At 42.7% G+C, this 20636-nt stretch overlaps 1 protein-coding gene across 3 annotated transcripts in view; it reads left to right on the top strand.

Moving 5' to 3' along the window:
• Positions 1-2045: 2045 nt before the first annotated feature.
• BDNF (brain derived neurotrophic factor) overlaps positions 2046-20636 on the top strand; it is a 34113-nt gene continuing 15522 nt past the window's right edge. The window contains exon 1 of one of the 3 annotated variants that reach the window (XM_059929620.1): positions 2046-2236. The gene's annotated coding sequence lies outside the window, so the exon portion shown is untranslated. Of the gene's footprint in view, positions 2237-3141; positions 3384-11276; positions 11315-20636 lie in introns of those variants that run through there. The other 2 variants (XM_059929622.1, XM_059929621.1) reach the window with 2 other exon arrangements.

The following is a 20636-nucleotide window of genomic DNA, read 5'->3' as shown; positions in this document are numbered from 1 at the left end:
AACTAAATACCTAAGATTCTTGGTATTTTTCAGGAAGGAACTAAATTACAAATGAGCTTAAAAACCTGGGGAAATAATTCATTTTCAAGCAAATTTAAAGTTGGAAAGTAAGCACTGGTTTGAAGTTAGCATAAAATTATTAAAAAAAAAAAATCTTAGGGTAGGGCTCCTCCAGTACTTTATAAATCAGTACAAGTTTTGTTTTTTTAAATTTATAATCTAGCCTCTCAAATTGTTTTGCCATATTAAAAGAAATTGTGTCTGCATTCAGCCTACACCCCTGGGAATCAATTCAGAGGTTCTTTGAGGTGGCCAGGCTGGCTTCTTGGCCTCTGTCCTTCATTGCTTCCAACTAGCCAGTCTATTTCATTTACATTAAATATTCCACAATATACTTCACCATCTGTGCTGTAGGGTAGTTTGTATTGGTCATGTATACCCTCAAGTTGATAGAGGTGCAAAGCTAAATGTGAGACACTCTAAGAATTTGCATGTATTTGAATAATTTGACTATTCAGTCCAACAGTTTGCAAAGAGGCTCTGAAAGATCACACATCCTGATAACACTTCTAAGAAACAGACAGCTTCCCTTTATTGGGGGTGGAGAGAGGCAGGGATATTTCTAGCTAGAGTTCCTGATTTATTAAAGTCTTATCTCTGGCATTTAACTGTGTGAACTTGGGCAAATTATTTTGTGGCACTGAGCCTCAGGTTTTCATTTATAAAATAGGAATAATAATTTCTGTGACTGGTCTTTAGGAGCTCTAAAACAGCTAATGTAAGTAAGTGCACTCATTTTTTAAACTGTAAACCCTTAGGTAAACTGAACTGAGTGTATAATGATATTATATACTCAGTTCAACAGCACATTCTTGATAACCACAGGAGGGTCCAGGAAAGGAAACTGTTTATAAATCTTTCCCTTTCCCCAAATTAATGTTGAACTGTTTAGAGAAATTTTTAAAGCAGTGAGTCTTAGCAATTATTAGGTCAAACCCTTTGAGATTACAGAAAAAAATGCACATACACATAAAACTGCCTACCAAATTTGGGGGGAATGGGAGATTGCTATGACACTCATTTATGCATCTCTTAAGAAAGAGTGTTTCTCAAAGTGTAACCTCAGATTTTCTGCTTCCCAGTCGCTAGAGGTGCTTGTTAAAATGCTAATTTCTGGACGCTGCCCCGCCCTTACTAAATCACAATTTCAGGAGGAGAAATCTGCATTTTAATAGGCAACCCAGGTGTTTTTTATGCTCGGAGGAGGTCCAAGGACTCCAAGTTAAATGCTGGGGTCTTGTTCCGTTCCTTATTCTAAATTTCAAGGTCTGTCCTAGTGCTTATGAATCGGTCGAACTAATGGGAAGAAAATTCAGCTTTAAAGCAGGAACCTAGGTAGACGGTTGAAAACGTTCGTCCAATGGCAAAATGAAAATGGTCCTCTGGACCCTAGCCACTTAAATTCTCTCCAGGGGTCTCGGCTACCTGCAACTAAGAATCCTAAAGACTGCTCTTCTGCTGCGGGGGGAGGGGCGCGAGGTGAGGATTAACTGAGCCAACTGCCCACCCCCTAGACACACACACACACACACACACACACACACACACAGACACACACACGCACACACACGTTAAAGCAGAGGCTTTTTATTTATCTTTGCTGCCCAGGTTCTTTATTTAAAGGGTTGTTTTATGTGTGTAAGTTTGCTAGGGAGGGAAGTGAAAACATCTGCAGAACCATGCAACGCCCTTTAACGGAACCCTTCTAATAAAAGATGTATCATTTTAAATGCGCTGAATTTTGATTCTGGTAATTCGTGCACTAGAGTGTCTATTTCGAGGCAGCGGAGGTATCATATGACAGCGCACGTCAAGGCACCGTGGAGCCCTCTCGTGGACTCCCACCCACTTTCCCATTCACCCGGAGAGTGCTGCTCGCGCAGCCGCTCCCCCAGGCGAGCTAGCATGAAATCTCCCTGCCTCTGCCGAGATCAAATGGAGCTCTTCGCTCAGGGGGTGCGAGTATTACCTCCGCCATGCAATTTCCACTATCAATAATTTAACTTCTTTGCTGCAGAACAGAAGGAGTACATACCGGGCACCAAAGACTCCCCCCTACCACTTCTTTTTAACCAAAGGGAACGTGAAAAAAGAATAGAGCCTGGGAGTTTCGGGGCCGAAGTCTTCCCCAGAGCAGCTGCCTTGATGTTTACTTTGACAAGTAGTGACTAATAAGGTGGGTTTCTTTTCTTCCTCTTGCCGTTTTTCTCTGGTCGGCTAGAAAGCGTGTGGCTTGAGTGAGGTCTGTCATTGCCTCGGCTTCCTGGCTGGAGCAAGTAACTTGGTGTAACGTTATCTGAGGGCGTTCATTAATAAAAAATGCCGTTATTATCTTGATTGAATTCCTATTAGGCAAACTCCGGAGAGGTCAGTGCACGAACTCTGTTTAAGCCGCGGCGTGTTTAAGGTAGCGGAGTAAACCAGTAGCCCCCATGCTCCATGCGATTTCATTGTGTGCTAGCGTTTTCAAGCTCCGTCGTGCGGGAAGGTGCGGGAAGGTGCGGGAAGGTGTGTCCATGGGCCGGGAAACGCACGCCCTCTCCCACAGAAGTTGGGTGCCGGGATGGGGCGGAGGGAGTTGCCGAGGAAGGGCGCAAGACCCTGGGGGCTCCGGATTCGCGCTCGCTAGCTCCCGCCCCGGCGCGCACAGCCTGGGTTTACGCGGAGGGCGCGGGACGCGGAGTTCCCCGGGGCGGGGGCTAGGTCGCCTCTTAGAGCCGCGGGCGTGGCGCGCGCGTCCTGTTGAGTCGCCCCAGGGACGGACGCGGGGCTTGCGGGGCCACGTCGCGGGCCCCCAGCGACTGGAGGAACGGGGCGCGCGGGCCCGGGGAGCTCCGGAAGCTCGGGGAGTCCCGGGGGCCGAGCGGGGGCGAGGGAAAGGCGCGGCGTCTCCTTTAAGCGGCCGCCCCGCACGGGTCTCGGTGGCGCGGGCGAGCTTGGAGGGGGGAGGGCGGGGGGCGGCGCCGTTTGACCAATCGAAGCTCAACCGAAGAGCTAAATAATGTCTGACCCGAGCTCGAGGCGCAGGCTGGAGCTCTGGGTCCCCGTCGCCGCCGCGCCGGGGCGCACCCGCCCGCTCGCCGTCCCGCGCACCCCGTTGCGCCGCGGGCTCCGGGGCGGGGCCGAGGAACCGGCCCGGCGCGCCCCCCACCTCCTCGTTGCGAAGCTTTGATGAGACGCTTGAACTGCAGCTGCCACCCGCTGCTGTGGGGCCGGCGGCGAGCGTCTCCGCGACGGGGACCGGGGCTGGGCGCAGGGGCCAGGAGCGGGCCAACGATGTGACTCCGCCGCCGGGGACCCGTGAGCTTTGTGTGAACCCCGAGGTAGGCGAGCATCGGGCGTGGGTCTTGGCGCGGGAGCCGCCGGTCCGCCGGCGAAAGTTGGCTTGGGGGCGGGGGGGGGGGCGAAGTTATTGGAAGAGGCCAGAACTCCTCCTTTCCTCCCTTGCACGAGTCCCGAGAAGGGGGGACTTTGAGTTGCTCCTGCGTAGCTTTCTCCTCCCACCCCACGATCCAGAGGGGCAGCCCGGCCCCCCGAGGGAGAGGGACGCCGGGAAGCCCTGAAGTGGGGAAGAGAAAGCCAAGAGGAGACGCAGAGCTGCGCCATTGGAGAAGACGGCGCACCGGGGTCCCCCGAAACCCTTCCCCAGCAGAGGAGAGGTCGTGAGAGCGATTTAGGGCGCCAGCTGTCGGGGGCCCCGACTGAGGTGACGGGCTTGGGGCTGAGATAGGAATCTTTCCCATGGGCTGGGCGGTCCCCGCGCAGATTTCGGGGGGCCCCTTGCTCCCTCAGCCCGCATCCCCGTCCGGGGCTCCAGCCGGGCTGCACATTGTCACCTGCTCCCCAGGAGTTGAGATCAAAGCGGACTTATCCAGGTCCAGTACCAGTTTATCTCGGGAAACTTGATACACTGCTGCAGCTCGGACGTGAAAGGGGCTGCGGGACTCCGGGGCTAGTTGTGCCCACACCTCTCTCCATCCCGTGCCCCTCCCTTGAGGCACCTTCCAGGAAAGTAAAAAGTTTTGACTTTCGGGGGCTGGGAGGGATGTGTGTGTGTATTGGGGGGGACAGGTTGTGACTCAGGTAGGTCTCTGGGGATGCAAAGCCGGGAAGAGGAAATGGGTGAGTGAGCTGTGCCTAGAAAGAAATAGCTGAGGGTTGGAGGCGTTTTGCTCGACGGGCAGAGAAGGGGAATTGCAGACCGGTGGCACCCCTAGGGAAGGGAAGCCTTGGGGCTGCTGGGGTGAGCTAGAGTCACTGTCGGAGGATGCTGTGTTTGTGTGTTGCGGGTGGAGCGGGGCGGAGGGACTCGGTTGGAGGGGCCCGAAGGAGGTGGGAGGGGTGGGGAGAAAGGCGCTAGGGAAGGTAGAGGGTGCCCTCTGCCGGCCAAGCTGCCCCGAGCAGCTGCTGGGGGTGGGGAAGTGGTAAGAGACGGCTTTGCGGAATCCCTTCAGTAGCTGGTAGGAGGGACTTGTTGAATGACGCTGCTGACTCCCGACTCGGATGAATTTCGACTCGTCGCGCCTCTTTGGCTCCAATGCAAAAAGTTTTCCTTGAGCTGGGGGAGCTTTGACAGGCTACGGTTAGTGGTGTGTTAGGGATTCCTGGATCTCATTTTAGTGTCCTTCAGGGATCTTAATGCTTACATCTCTACGTCAGCAGTAAACAGCGAACGTTTTCTGACAAGAATGCAGGAATGTTCTTGGCCAGAAGCAAAGAAAAGCATATTTCTGAGTGTTTATTAATTCTAGTACAGTTATCTTTTAAAACAAAGCCATATGTAATTGGGAACGTTGATTTTTCACTGCATATAAGACTGCATATTGATTTTTAATAGGATATAATGTTATTAAATGAGACCTTCAAATTGGCTTGACTTTTGGGAAAATACCCCTTCTCCTTTAATTTTATCCAAAAAAAAATCTATATTATATATGTTCGTTATAAAGTCAGAGGCTTAAAAGTATATTTAAAAGTATATTTGTATATACTTATATTTTTTGCATTTTAATTTATTGAGGTATAATTACAGATTTAATTCATCTAAACATGGGACCCCTCGATGTTTACATTATTTTTAGGTTGAAGGTTTCTGAGATTATGGCATGTAGCACTTAAAATTATTATTATTATAAGTAATAGATCACAAAGTTTAGACCCTGGGAACCACACCCCTTTAAAACAGTCTCTAACTCCTGTTCCTTGATTTTGCAACTACCTTGCTTAAGATTCTTCTTCTATAAGTTTACTGCTGGACTTACAGCGGAGGTAAGAGAAAGGAAAGAGACACTTGTTGAAATGTAACCATACCTTTACTGGAATTTAAAACACATTGGTCACCCTTACTGGAATTCCAGGGCCATAAAGTCGTTGTCTTTTTTATTTTTTCCACTTTATTTTGCAAAATGTGATAAATGTTGGTAAATATAGACCGGTACTAAGTATTATGACAGGAGAAGCACTATGTAGAGCTATTTTAAGTCATTACAGAACGTTTTCTATTTATGAATGATATAAGCAGAAAGAAATGATTTCCAGATAAACAAGACTTACGTACATGTTTTGAAGCATTAGAACATTGCAGACACACTTAGACATCACATTTTTTTAAAAGGAAAATAACAGAGTAATTTTTCACATACCTTTGGAGCCTTTCATTGCCTATTCAGAGCTGAATTAGTAACTGGAAATCTTGTTTATTTTAAGATGATATTTAAGGTCTTTTGAGATTTATAGCAGGTCAACATTTGAATATCCAGAAAATAAAGCATTGAGGAAGTCTGTTTTAGGATGTCTTTTCAATAAGTGTAACTTTTACTTGCAAACAGAAGGAACTAAGAAAGTGATCATTTGCCTAAAATGCAATGATCTCCTCAAATGATTCATTTATACTATGTAAGTTAATTGCCTAAATCTCAAAATGGCCACAGAGGGGTGGGAAGGTGCTGGAATATTGCTGGTTCATTTTGATTCACCAGGAGAGACGGAAGTCCTGTAAATAATGCAAATTTCTAAAATCCTGGCTCAAAATCCTTGAGTTTCCTGTTTAATAGGGGCACCATTAGAATGTAAGTTATTCTCTTCTTCCTGGAATGGTTACGAGTCCCAGCTTTTCAGTAGTCAAAAGGCAGATGATTGATAATCTCATTTCTTTTCAACATAAATAGCTCTGGTTTGTAACTTAAACACACACAGCAAGCTGAGCACACCCACCTGATAGTACAGCAAAGAGCTTGTTTATGTTTTTGTACATTTGTCTTTAGAACCTTCTGTAAATATCCAACACCTCCGCCACCCCCCAACCCGGGTCACACACATCCATCCACAGCCCCTACATGCCGGTAGTGAATTTGGGGAATGTAACAGCCAGTAGCTTTGGGTCTCAACCATAGACTTAATCTTCTACTGAGCTTAAAGAATATTGAAGATGTACACAATGGAAAGGTCATATACTAGTAGTTGATTAACATTTTAGGTTTTGGAGGTTAGTCTCAGAGTAGACAGAAGAACGGTTTTAGACTGCTTGAATGAAAACAGCGTGGAGAAGTATTGAATATATGAAAGCTCAACTCTGAGTACCTTTTAAAATGAGAAGCACTGCTGTTTCAGATGTCCATAATACTGAATTTATTTTAATGGTTGAAACATAATTTTCAACTTTCATCTCCCTGTGTAGAAGATTTGTGTGAGGCGGCTAACCTAGCCTAGCCCAAAGCATGTGACTATATCCCTTTAATAGGGTAATTGCTAACTTGTCTCAACTTGTTGTCAAACAATTGTTACGGAGCACTCAGTTTTCACTAATTGCAAAATTGCTGCTTAATTGAAGGACTCTCAACCGTCTAGTGCAGCCTTTCAGCCACTGGCAGCCTCTGTAATCTCAAGCTGTGAATTGCATTTTAATAGAGGAACGGAGGAGAGAATTCTGGGGAATTCTAGGTTTAAAACAGCTGGCTGTTGTTCAATGGAGGAGGAAGTCATTTGAACGTTAAGTTGCATTGTGATAAATTTTCTTTGTTAGGGTGAATAACGTGCCCAGATGGGCATTCAAAAAGTGAATGAGTGAACTTCGTGGTTACACTCTGCATCCGTTTACTCTGTTTAGGATGGAGTAATGTCAAACAATAATTGATGTTGGCAAATGAAATCCGTATGTCATTTGTATGTGGGGTTTAACCCTAGGAAACAGAGGAAGGCATTGGTATATATATATTTTTAATTTATTTATTTATTTATTGGCTGTGTTGGGTCTTCGTTTCTGTGCGAGGGCTTTCTCTAGTTGTGGCAAGCGGGGACCACTCTTCATCGCGGTGTGCGGGCCTCTCACTATCGCGGCCTCTCTTGTTGCAGAGCACAGGCTCCAGACGTGCAGGCTCAGTAGTTGTGGCTCACAGGCCTAGTTGCTCCGCGGCATGTGGGATCTTCCCAGACTACGGCTTGAACCCGTGTTCCCTGCATTGGCAGGCAGATTCTCAACCACTGCGCCACCAGGGAAGCCCGGCATTGGTATTTTTAAGCTTAGACAAGTGTCCTCAAAGTCTCCTTAAACTTCCACTTAAGGCATAGAATTACTTAATCCTAAATCATTTTATACTTTAAATGCATCTCTGACTTTCCAGAATACTTATACTAAAGCCTTAGAAAAGTCATGGACCCATTTATTAAATTTATGGAATCATTATTGATGATAGACACGAAACAATGAAGCTCACTAATATATGGACTTTGGAAAACTTTTTGTGGTGAGGGAGTGGTAAATGGGCATGTTTTCTAAGTGAACTGGAAGGTATTCTTATTTCTGTAAGAAAAACATGAATAAGAAATGTTTAAATGAAAGTACTCAAATTCATGTACAAACTCTGGGACACTTACACTCTTTTTTTTTTAAATTAATTAATTTATTTTTGGCTGTGTTGGGTCTTCTTTTCTGTGCGAGGGCTTTCTCTAGTTGCGGCAAGCGGGGGCCACTCTTCATTGCGGTGCGCGTGCGTCTCAGTATCGCGGCCTCTCTTGTTGCGGAGCACGGGCTCCAGACGCGCAGGCTCAGTAGTTGTGGCTCACGGGCCCAGTTGCTCCGCGGCATGTGGGATCTTCCCAGAGCAGGGCTCGAACCCGTGTCCCCTGCATTGGCAGGCAGATTCTCAACCACTGCGCCACCAGGGAAGCCCGACACTTATACTCTTGGTGAAACAAATCTGACCCAGTAATACTGGATGCTAAGAAGTGACTCATTGCCTTGATATCTCACCTATACGTTACCTAAAGTTTGAGCATGGTTCCATTAGATGAATTGGGGGCTGGGTGTAGGTCAGGAGAGTGACGGGGGGTAAGCAAAGTCAATTCACAAGCTTCAGTGACAGCCATAATAAAATAAAAGTTTATTTCCAAAGAGCCCAGAGAATAACGAATGTTATGCAGTTTTCCCCAGAGGTTCACTTGAAAGAACTTTTCATTGGTTGTCGCGGTAGTAATGTCTTGATTTTGAAAGCTCACAGAACCTAGTAGCTCTTAAATGTGCTTTCATCTTGGTTCCTTTGGTCTGACTGAAGCTTTATGACGACCCTCTGTGTTTTTGACATGCCCCTTTATTTTAAAGGGATGAGGCAGGCAAAAGAAGATTCTTTAAATCTGAGACAGCATAACTAGGAAATGTGTAAAAGCATATGGTAGAAAAATCACTTAACTTCAAGTGGCTTATTAAAATCAAACTAGACGGCAATCTTTCATTTAATTACAACTAGTATGTATAAAATTAAGATTTATGTGATGGAAATGGAAAAAATAAACGGACAGTTTCAAGGAATTTAAGCAACTCATCAAAAGTTGAAGTAATAGCGCCACCTAGAGAACAAAATCACCAGCTTTACCAGCCAAACAGCTTATTTGCCATATGAGCCATTTTCTAAGGCTACAAGTTACTAGGATTGCCTTGCCACCCTATTCGGATTTGGTGAGTGTATGTGCGGGGGGGCAGGGAGGGGATGGCTTAGGATGCACTTGGGATTGTAGATGAGATTTTAAAACAGGCAGATCCATACCCATACCTCAATACCTACACTAAGTCCTTTTAACATTTTAATATTAGCCAAATGTAGAATAACCTGCCGGGAATAAGGGCTGGCCTCCTTTTTAACATTTATTATTTTCAAGGATATATGCTGAAGCATTGAGTACAAAGGTTCTGATTTTATTTACTTGCTACAGGCAATCCATTGCCCTTTCTGAGATATAATAACACCAAATAAATAAAGTAGAGAGACCTTAAGAATGTCTTTGATCTGTGCTCTCATTTTAACTTTAATGATTTGAGAAGAATTAAGAGTAAAATAAAGGGTCATGTATGTGGCAAGACTTTAAACACCAAAAAAGTAAGGGGTGGGGAAAGGACAAGGAGAAGGCAATTTTAAGAGTTGCCTCAACCTTAGAATAAATAAAGATGTACATCTGAGCCAGCATCAAAACCGGTAATGGAGCCAGGAGCCAATAATTACAAATTAGCTTAAAATTCTTTGATGACAAAATCTGCATTTCATTCATTTTTGCATGCTTCCACAATAGTATCCAAAATGATTCTGGTAGCAGAAGAGACACTTAGGCAAATATTGTTGAATGAACAAATAGATTGATTAATAGTTGCCTCAGATTCTGACTAGCAATGTGGGCAATGAAGAAACTTTATAGAAAAATGTGTATTTGTTTTGCTGGCAGAGAGGCAGAAATTGGAAGAAATAAATGTAATAATATTTTTGTTTTTCTAGTATGTATTATAACTGTCCTTTGGTTGGCTTAATTCTAAAATTTCTTATGTACAGTTTGGCTCACTCGTAAAGTTGCCACGTTTGGAACATATGAAATGTTAAAGCTAATTTAGACAGTAGCAACTATAAAGCTACTGGTGGATTTTCGTTTAAATGTTTTCAGTTTTGGGGTACTGGTGGCCATGCCAGTCATTGTGCTTCAGGGAATGGAAAACGGTGTATGTTAAGTTTGTTCCAATTTCTGGTAAGCAGTCAACCAAAGAAAGTCATTATATTGTCTGTGTCATGCATAGAAGCAATCAGGTGCAGAAAACTTTACTTTTCAGGAAAAAAATTACTAAAAAAACAAGTTATATATCTATAGCTTATGCATATATAGAGAGAGATGGGGGTGGGGTGGGAGAGGGAGAGAGAGAGATAGAAGGAAACTCCTTGAATAAAAGTTTTGCCACATGGGAAAAAAAGAAGCTTCTTTGGAATATGATCAGTTTCCTGTTACAGATGTTTAAGCAGAGGCTGAAACCCATTCAGAAAGGACAGCTATTAACATGGGAGGTCAGAGTTAGGTATATTCTGAAGTACCTTTGTACTCCTAAGTTTTTCAAATACATTGATCATATCATAAGTGTATACTCCTTATTTTGAGTTCATATACAGTCCTAATGACGATCATGTATTTCTGTCTTTGGATCCTCTACCTGAGATAGGGGCCGTATCATGAATTGAGCATCAGAAATCCTTCCCATTTCTTTGCAAAGTGCTGGGCTTTTACTTTTTTCATGCTTACAAAAGTAATTATTTTTCCTTTGGATCAGACAGAATGGAATGTTTAAAAAAAGAGTTCTGATCAGATTCACATGCCCAAATTGCTTAAGAAATTAGCTTTGACATTAGATTTTTTAGAGAGTTCAGCAACTGAACTGAAAAAAACCCTCAACATTCACCTTCCCCTTTTGGGAACTGCAGAATCCTCAGCTTTCCAAAGAGTTTCTTTTTTTAAATGTAAACTGTCAAAGCAGTGGACCCCTCCCCTTCAGGCTTCAACATGGATGGAGTTAACTTTTTTTTTTATAACTTATTTTGCTCTTCTGTAGATCAGTTGGAGATTAACCAACATGGAGATGACATTAAAATGCAAGTTTAGACCCTAGGTTGCATGGCCCACTCCTAGTACTCATGAATATTTATTCTTCATGGTCTCTCATACTGCTTTCAAATATTCATATTGTCAGTCATCAACGCAAGCAGTTTACTGTTTACATCCCCTTTAGAGCATCACATATTTTATATATAGTTCATGTGGCTGCATGTATGTTTTCTCCTGTTTCAAAGCTTTTCTTTAAAAAAAAGTAAAAGTATTACACGCAGGGAATGATTCTTTTATTTATTAATTCATCAAGTGTTAATTGAGTGCCCAGTGGGTGCCAGGCACTGGGCTAGATGGATCCATCGATCTTCAGGTTCCCCTTGATAAGGAACTCCATTGATTCTGCCAGGTAAGTCTTCCATTACCTCTTCATATACTCACTTCAGAAGAGTATTTTAAAAATCTATTGAACAAATTCTCTGAGTCATTTCAGAACTTCCTGCCCATCCTGTATTTTCAGTTATGGATTGTAATATTTTGGAAGAATTTATGTCACTTTTAAGAGATTGATCTTTTTTATATATATATAACAATCAGGTATCATTTCATGTTCAAATTAAGGCAACAAAAATGCTTGTTAGTGTCTTAAACATTTTGCTATTATTTGAGGATATTTCAAGAGGAACTCTTTTTTAAAATTAATTAATTTAATTAATTAATTTAATTAATTAATTAATTTTTGGCTGCGTTGGGTCTTCGTTGCTGCGTGCGGGCTTTCTCTAGTTGTGGCGAGTGGGGGCTACTCTTTGTCGCGGTGCGCGGGCTTCTCATTGCGGTGGCTTCTCTTGTTGCAGAGCACGGGCTCTAGGCGCGTGGGCTTCAGTAGTTGTGGCTTGCGGGCTCTAGAGTGCAGGCTCAGTAGTTGTGGCACACGGGCTTAGTTGCTCCGTGGCATGTGGGATCTTCCCGGACCAGGGCTTGAACCCATGTCCCCTGCATTGGCAGGTGGATTCTTAACCACTGCGCCACCAGAGAAGCCCTCAAGAGGAACTCTTGTAATGATACTGGTAGAAGCCACAGTAGAAGGAGAACTTCTGGACTAAAGATGCTGTTCATTTCCACTGATGCTATGATGGGTTTTTTCCGTACTTACAAGGACATGTTTGGGCCTTTTAGTATTCAGGAATGTGTCTTTTCTTTGGCAGTGTTTATAAACCCTGTGTGTTTCCCCCCTAAAGAAACTAAAAATGTGAAAATGCTTCCATTTACTAGAAGCTGGTTTCATGATTATGCTGAGTAAGAAAAAGAAGGAAAAATCAGTGTAGTAAATACTATATTGCCTTTAAACGTTAGTCAATAACATGCTTAAATGGTAATTTTTTTAAGAGTTTCCTAAAACCACTTTTCAATCCATTGGGTGGTCTCCTTTCACTGTGAAGTCAGGAGGTGTTTTTGCTCAAATACATGGAATAAATAAGAATCTGTATGTAGTGTTTGTGGATCATGTAAATATGTCAATGGAACTAGAGCACAGTTTGGCACCATCAACTCAGAAATGTTTAGCTTCTTGATATACTGAACAAGGAAGCAAATTTTCACATATTCTCCTGTGAATCTCAAAAAAAAAAAAATCACAGGATCAGAAAGTGGTAATAGATCCCATTTTCCTTCTAATACCAAACCTATAGCCACGTTTCTAACCTTCTCCTTCACTCCTGAGCAGGGCAATCAGAATAAACCATAAATCCATAAATTAAAAAAGAATAAGCCATAAATAAATAGTGCCAGGACTATTCCATTCATTCTTTGTTCTTTGAGACAAAATCAGAGGGTTAGACACAGGTCCTCTAACCTCCAAATTAGTGGTATAAATGTAAATAAGTACATTGCAGGACTTTTTTTTTTTTTTTTCCTGTAATACAATCTTACTTAAAACCCCAATGTGTAAAACAAAAATAAGCAGGGCTGAGTTAGCTGAACTGCAGGTGGGAACATCAGCGTCCTGTCTCCTTGACCTCGATTTAGCCCCTTGCAAGAAGCCTCTTGACACTCTTGTCTGCAAAACCCAGTTGGAAAACTGTTGTTCTAGAGAAAAATCAATAAGTAGAAATCCCAAAGTCTTAAATCTTCCTTCCTTCTTCATGAAAATGATTGTCCTCCTGCCCATTCCTGTGGCCATTCTCTTGCATCTAGAGTTGTGTTCATCCCCTTGTTTAAATTATTCACGGATGGTAACTTGGTAACATAGATATGGGTATGTGAAATTTTCCCCACTGCATAATTTTTAGAAATACTCGTAGACATGTAATGGCTGAGAAGCAACGCAAGGTGACCTTACCGTCAAGATTTTATTAATCATTGAAATTTATCACCATTAATAAAATTTATTTTAAAATGTTCTTCCTAAAATACCAGTATATTTTTCTGGTTTTCACATCCCTGGCAATGATTTTCTTAAAACTTTGAAGTGTCTGTTATTCCAGAGCATCTGATTGTTCTTCAGAGTTAGTCTCATCTAAGAATTTAGGGGAACGCTCGCCATCACTGTTCCAAGCAGTATCGGAGATTTTATATATATAAATTTATATATTTGTTTTTATTTTTGGCTGTGTTGGGTCGTCATTGCTGTGCACGGGCTTTCTCTAGTTGCGGTGATCGGGAGCTACTCTTCATTGCGGTGCGTGGGCTTCTCATTGTGGTGGCTTCTCTTGTTGCGGAGCACGGGCTCTAGGCACGCAGGCTTCAGTAGTTGTGGCTTGCGGGCTCTTGAGTGCAGGCTCAGTAGTTGTGGCGCACGGGCTTAGTTGCTCCGCGGCATGTGGGATCTTCCCGGGCCAGGGCTTGAACCCGTGTCCCCTGCATTGGCAGGCGGATTCTTAACCACTGCGCCACCAGGGAAGCCCCAATATCAGAGGTTTTGACGACTTGCCCTAGTGCAGTGCCCCAGTAGACAATTGGTACTGGGACCAAAAATCAGTTGGTTTGTCATCACTAACATTCCTACATGATTTTATTGTCATATGTAGGTAAGATTGCATACCTCGGTAATAACCTTGTCCAAAGGTATAGTGCTCCGTACATTAAGAAAATGCATACACGTCTCATTCCACTTGATCCTATAAATAACCCTTTGAAAAAATTGGGCAGACATTATTCCTATATAACAGTTGAGGAAACTGAAGCTTAGAGTAGTTAAATAACTTGATCCAAGATGTACGGCTATAGAACCAGAGCAAGGATTACAGCTCCATGACTTCTCCTAATCCAGCCCTCTGACCATCATGCTGGCTGTCTACACCATGAACTGCAGAATTCAGGTTAGAAACCGTATTTCACCCTTGATGCATTAATGTGGGTGCCCGGCACAGATGGAGACCAGTGTCGTCACCCTGGCCTAGTGTCCACTCTCTAGAGAAGAGGTTGGCAACCTTCTGTGTGCCAAGGAAGAAGATGATGATGGGAAGATAAAAAATGTTTACTCTAAGGAGTTTTTAAATTTAGTTTCCTTTTTTTAAAGAAAAAAAAAAAACCTCTTAAAAAAAGAGAAAAAGGATATGTCTTGTTCCTTGAGCTTCTTAGTTATAATTTTGCTTAAAGCCGAGGGTCCTGTAAGCGAACTGTTGGAAAGCATACCATGGAGCAGCGGTTCTTAAAGATGGTGATCATCAGAATTACCTTCGAAACTTAAAAAAAAAAATACAGCTATCAGGTCCTAATCCCTGAGATTCGTGGGTTTGGGCCAGAGCCTGGCCATATGTTATGTTTAGAAACTTCCACAGGTGGTTCAGATGTACAGGAGGTTTAAGAGTTGCTGAACTAGAAACCAAATAAAATTTTTTTTTTTTTTACTTTATTTATTTATTTTTGGCTGTGTTGGGTCTTCATTTCTGTGCGAGGGCTTTCTCTATTTGCGGCGAGCGGGGGCCACTCTTCATCGTGGCGCATGGGCCTCTCTCCGTCGCGGCCTCTCTTGTTGCGGAGCACAGGCTCCAGACGCGCAGGCTCAGTAGTTGTGGCTCACGGGCCCAGTTGCTCCGCGGCATGTGGGATCTTCCCAGACCAGGGCTCGAACCCGTGTCCCCTGCATTGGCAGGCAGATTGTCAACCACTGCGCCACCAGGGAAGCCCAAGAAACCAAATAAATTTAAAAAGACATCATTTATTTCATCATCCAAATACTTGGAGTTGAGCATGGTTAGAAGGGGTTTGCAGCCTTGTAAATAATCAGAAATTCAGAAGCTTTGAGGTGGGAGGCCTGTTGAAGATATTCTTCTGACTTGAAGGATATTTCCTAACTGCAGGCTTCCGTGTGACAGCAGAAGGCCTGGGACAGCATTCCCGGGCCCACGCATCGAATTGGACTCCAAGGCCTCCACTTACTTACAGGGTCTAGGCCCTTGTACAAACTGCTTCCAGTCTCTGTGCCTCAACCTCCTAACAGCGTCGTGGTAGGCATTAAGTGTGTTAATACATGTAAAGTCCTCAGAACAGTGCTTGGCATAGTAAATGCTTAATGAGTTTCAGCCACTGTTGTTATTACTGGCGCTTTCCAGACCTAAAAGAGTACCTTTTATGACTTATTGTCAAGACAATTAAAAACTATCAGCATGCTCCACGCCTAAATCTGCTTCACTTTGTACCAACGGTGACAAGACCAGAACTCTTTTGTTGTAATCTTTGGAGGCTAATTTGTTTACTCATTGACTTTCTCTTCCTTTCATCCATCTAAGTCCTACTCATTCTTTAAGACCCAGCTCGAATTCGACTTCCTCTAGAAAGACTCCTGCCCAAGAGAAACCTGCCCTATCTGGATTTCTGGGTCATCCATGGTCTCTATCTAACAATTTAATAGTTAATTATATAAGCAATAATTGCACAACTATTAAAACATTATTGGGTGTCTTCTCTGTATCAGGTTCTCTGCTAGGAGCTGTGGATGTGATGTCTTAGTCTAGAAAAACATTCTAGAGTATCCTGCTTAGGATGCTTACAGCGTGTTCTACATTGAACTGTAATTGTTTGCTCACGTGTCTAAACTGTTCTACATCCCCCGCCCCCTTTAACAGTGAAGTTCCAAAGGCAGGGATTCTGTCATTCATTTTGGTGTCCCCAGTATCTGTGCTCAGAGTATGTCTATTAAGTGAACAAAAAGTTAAAAAGTCAATTTTAGGAGAACACTAAGTCATAGTCATTCTAAGCAATAAGTTTGACAAGTTGATATCCAAACAAGGCCTTCACAGATAACCCAGCCACAGAAAGATGGGCAACCTTTGCAGCTCTGGTGGGAGAAGAGGCCAAAACGTAGCTTTAAAAACATTTGTGCGGTTTTTTTTCCTCGTGGAATAAACATGGGCTATAACTTACTTTTCTTCACATGAGGAAATGACAGAAACATAGCCGGTTATGACCTTCAACTTCAATCCAGTGACCAGAGCTCTGCTGATGAAACATGAGCTTGTATCCTTGACACTGACATACACCTTGGAGGTGTTAACTCATTGTCCCTGTGTTCCTGTAAACATTTTTTTAAGAATTGTTTTTGATCTGTGAATCTCCAACTAAATGATTAACCATGTGATATTGACCATTTGGAGCCACATTGAAACACTTCCCTTGAAAGCTATTGACAGCTGGGAGTGTGCCCACCTCCATAATTGATTTTCTTGTTGTATTTGAAAATCAGTGAGGATTTAAACTCAGGATTCAGCCACTTGAAGAATCTATTAAGATTTACCAGGTTAATTATTCCTGCTTTACATGAAGCTTCCTTGAAAATGATTTTCCTAAAGCAAAGCACATCTAAACTTGGTAAGTTCTTAATAACCTGTGCTGAATGAATAAATGAATCCTTAACTAAAATAGAGCACATTCTGATTCTTAATCAGAGTTAGTTTAAGCCTCTTGTGCAAGAGGAGACTCTGACTAGAAATAATATAGGATAGTAAGCCTCCTAGGGAAATTTCTGTAAGGAAGCATGGTCAACTGAAACATGAAGCTGAAAGTGAGAGGACATTGCATTTGACCCAAAGTGGCCTGGGAAATTCTTAGCAAGGTCCATCAAAGTCATTAAGTGGTGGTCTCAGAATGCATTGTACGGTTTAGACCACTTAGACCCAATTGGAACCAGGCACCTTTCACAAGGACCTTCCTTAACCAAAGTAGAAAGGAGTTCTTCGCTTTCTTCTGAGTTCCAAAGAGACTTCTGGTTTCCAGACCAGGTGCCTAGATAGCAGTACCAAGTTAGGGCACCAACAGTGAACTTCCTCCTGTGGTTATTTCCTACCTCTTGGAATGTTTCACTTCAAGAAGGTGAGAGAAGCAACCTTTGGGTTTTCATGATGAGTTTAACATTGTGGTCCAGCTTTGACCATCCGTTTAAAGGGAGATCTGCTTTCCAGATGATCATACATATGGAGAAGAGAAGGTTTTCTTCTTTCTTTTTTTTGCTTTTTGAGAAGGTTTTTTTCTTTTTTTTTTTGCCATTTTAGAGAGTGTTTTTCATACCATTTCTAAATTTGGGGTAAAAGGTGGTCCCCTAGGGAGCATTTTCAAAAGTGTTTGAAGTTTGCATTTTATTTTGGTGGAAGGTTGGAAGCCTACCTATATATGACAGGCACACGGCTCCAACAACTGCACTGATCGCAAGGATAAGGGCCATCCTTTTGGATCATTCATTTGACATTGATCTTGCATCTGTATTCAGGTCTGTACCCTTTAAGTTTGCTCCACATATGTTTCCCTAATTTCCCTGTTAAGCCTTCTAGAATTTGCAGTATATTCAATTGCAGATGACCACATATGGAGTCATTTAACCACATGTCTTAATCTTCAGAGTCTTTCTTTGTCATCCTGCTCTTGTGTTCTGTTTACATTTAGATGCCATCTTTTGGAAGTTTTCTTTCCTCCCCACCATCTAAGTGTCTCAGAGACTTTTGGGAATGGGTCTCGTTCTCCTTCTGTGTTTGGTCATGGTCACCCCTCAGCTTGGTGTTGTGCTTTACAAAGGTTGTTTATAGGGTTGCCCTTGAGAGTTTATAGAGCCCTTTTCTGTGTGTTGGTGACCCTTGGCATGACGCGTGACAGGCAGGGTGAGAACTCTAATCCTCCTTCTGTCACAGAGCCGAGGCAGCGGAGTCCTTGAATTGGCTCACCCATGAAGGTTCACCCAGGGATTTGCCCAATTTGTTGGTAAAAAATGGCCAGTTATCAGCCATTTTATAGGGTCAACTAAATAGCAGGTGGGAAAGGAGGACCGGAACTCAGGTCTTCAGTCCCCAGCCCCAGAGACAGTCCTTTATATCCAACTGTCCCACATTAGATTGGTTTCCAGAGAAATGTCCCAGAAATTGAGATGGTTCTCCCCAAGACTTCTGGTTTTAGTCACCACCAGGACCTAGAACTGGTTAAATCTCTTGAGTGTCTGTTGCATCAGAGCAGTGTGGGAGATTCTTTGGTGCCAAAAGCAAAGCCACTAGGTTAAACATTTTTTTGATTGGTTATTTTTAATTTAAGTTTTTGATAATTTATTTATATGATTCAAAAATCAAAATAGTATTAGAAAGTCTCCATTGAGCTCAACACCACTAATCATTAGAGAAATGCAAATCAAAACTACAATGAGATATCATCTCACACCGGTCAGAATGGCCATCATCAAAAAATCTACAAACAATAAATGCTGGAGAGGGTGTGGAGAAAAGGGAACCCTCTTGCACTGTTGGTGGGAATGTAATTTGATACAGCCACTATGGAGAGCAGTATGGAGGTTCCTTAAAAAACTAAAAATAGAACTACCATATGACCCAGCAATCCCACTACTGGGCATATACCCTGAGAAAACCATAATTCAAAAAGAGTCATGTACCAAAATGTTCGTTGCAGCTCTATTTACAATAGCCAGGACATGGAAGCAACCTAAGTGTCCATCATCGGATGAATGGATAAAGAAGATGTGGCACATATATACAATGGAATATTACTCAGCCATAAAAAGGAACAAAATTGAGTTATTTGTAATGAGGTGGATGGACCTAAGGTCTGTCATACAGAGTGAAGTAAGTCAGAAAGAGAATAATACCATATGCTAATGCATATATATGGAATCTAAAAAAAACGGTACTGATGAACCTAGTGGTAGGGCAGGAATAAAGATGCAGACATAGAGAACAGACTTGAGGACACAGAGGGGGAAGGGAAAGCTGGGACGAAGTGAGAGAGTAGCATTGACATATATACACTAGCAAATGTAAAATAGCTAGCTAGTGGGAAGCAGCGGCATAGCACAGGGAGATCAGCTCTGTGCTTTGTGACCACCTAGAGGGGTGGGATAGGGAGGGTGGGAGGGAGGCTTAAGAGGGAGGAGATATAGTGATACATGTATACATATAGCCGATTCACTTTGTTGTACAGCAGAAACTAACACACCATTGTAAAGCAATTATACTCCAATAAAGATGTATATTAAAAAAAAATCTACATTGAGAATTCCTGCCCCACTTGTGCCATGCCCACCTGTACCCCCACCCGACACATACCATCTGTGGGTGGTCGTTTGTATTCGTCTTATGTGAATACAGTGTGTTTTATGGAAATACAGGTAAATATGAATATTATTATATTCCCCCAGTTTTAAAACAAAAGATAGTGTGTATATGTATACATCTGCTGATTTGTATCTTGCTTTTATCACTTACCAGTATATTTCAGGGAGCTTTCCATTTCAGTATATGGGAGCTAACTTGTTTACAGTTGCACGAATTCATTGTAAATATGCACTATCGTTTATATACTTTCCTTTAGCTAGAAATGGGACTCCTTCTAGTATTTTTGCTATTCTATGCCTTGTTGCAATTAATAACCTTGTGTATGCATCATTTTGTATGTATGCACCTACCTATTACTGTACATTTATTCTCAGAAGCAGAATTGCTGGATTAGCAGGAAAATTCATTTAAAATTTTGATAGGTATTGCCTTATTGTCCTGCAAAAAGGTCTTGAACTGTTTGTACACCCACCATCAGTAAATGAGAATGCCTGTTTCACTACAGCCTCACCAACAGAGTGCATGTCAGTCTGAAAGATGAGAAACGGGAGGCGACCTTCTAAGTGAGGTCTCAGTCTCTTCCGTGTCCCCTGGTTTGCAGTGGGAATACTGCCCAGTTCCGAGAGCTGGTGCAGGCATCAGTTCCAATGGAAATAATGCCTCACCATGGCCGTGGGCTTACGCCAGCTCTAGTGACACACATGGAATGGACCCACATTGCCACTTGCAGAATTTCCTGCAGTGGAAAGTTGAGCACGCATTCATTATTCACCCAACTAGCAATACTGGGTCTAAAGTACACAACAGTGTTTACTGGAATAGAAAAGGAAATTGTTCCACTGCAGCGCCCTGCGTACCAGGCTTTCAATGCTTGTTTCCCAGCTGCTAACCTTATTTCTAGGGACTGAATTCAAGAGAGAGATCCCAAATCACAGAGGAAGTCTTGCTGCATTTGGAGCTTTCATACCCAAGGGGATGCTCTTTTGAGAAATAATTTTGCACTTCCCCCAAGATTTGTAATTAAATAATTAGTGCTTTATAAGGTAAAGTAAAACTATGGGATACAATGTTGCAATATTGCTAGACTTCTCCATTAAAGTTGTCAGGTAGTTTCCTGCGTGTTACAAATAGGGCATTCTGTGAATACATAAGATTTATAGCCTAGATAACATCTCCACATGTTGAAGG

Source organism: Balaenoptera ricei, chromosome 8, assembly GCF_028023285.1.
Source record: "Balaenoptera ricei isolate mBalRic1 chromosome 8, mBalRic1.hap2, whole genome shotgun sequence".
Classification (NCBI taxonomy): domain Eukaryota; kingdom Metazoa; phylum Chordata; class Mammalia; order Artiodactyla; family Balaenopteridae; genus Balaenoptera; species Balaenoptera ricei.
This window is presented reverse-complemented; position numbering and strand designations above follow the sequence as displayed.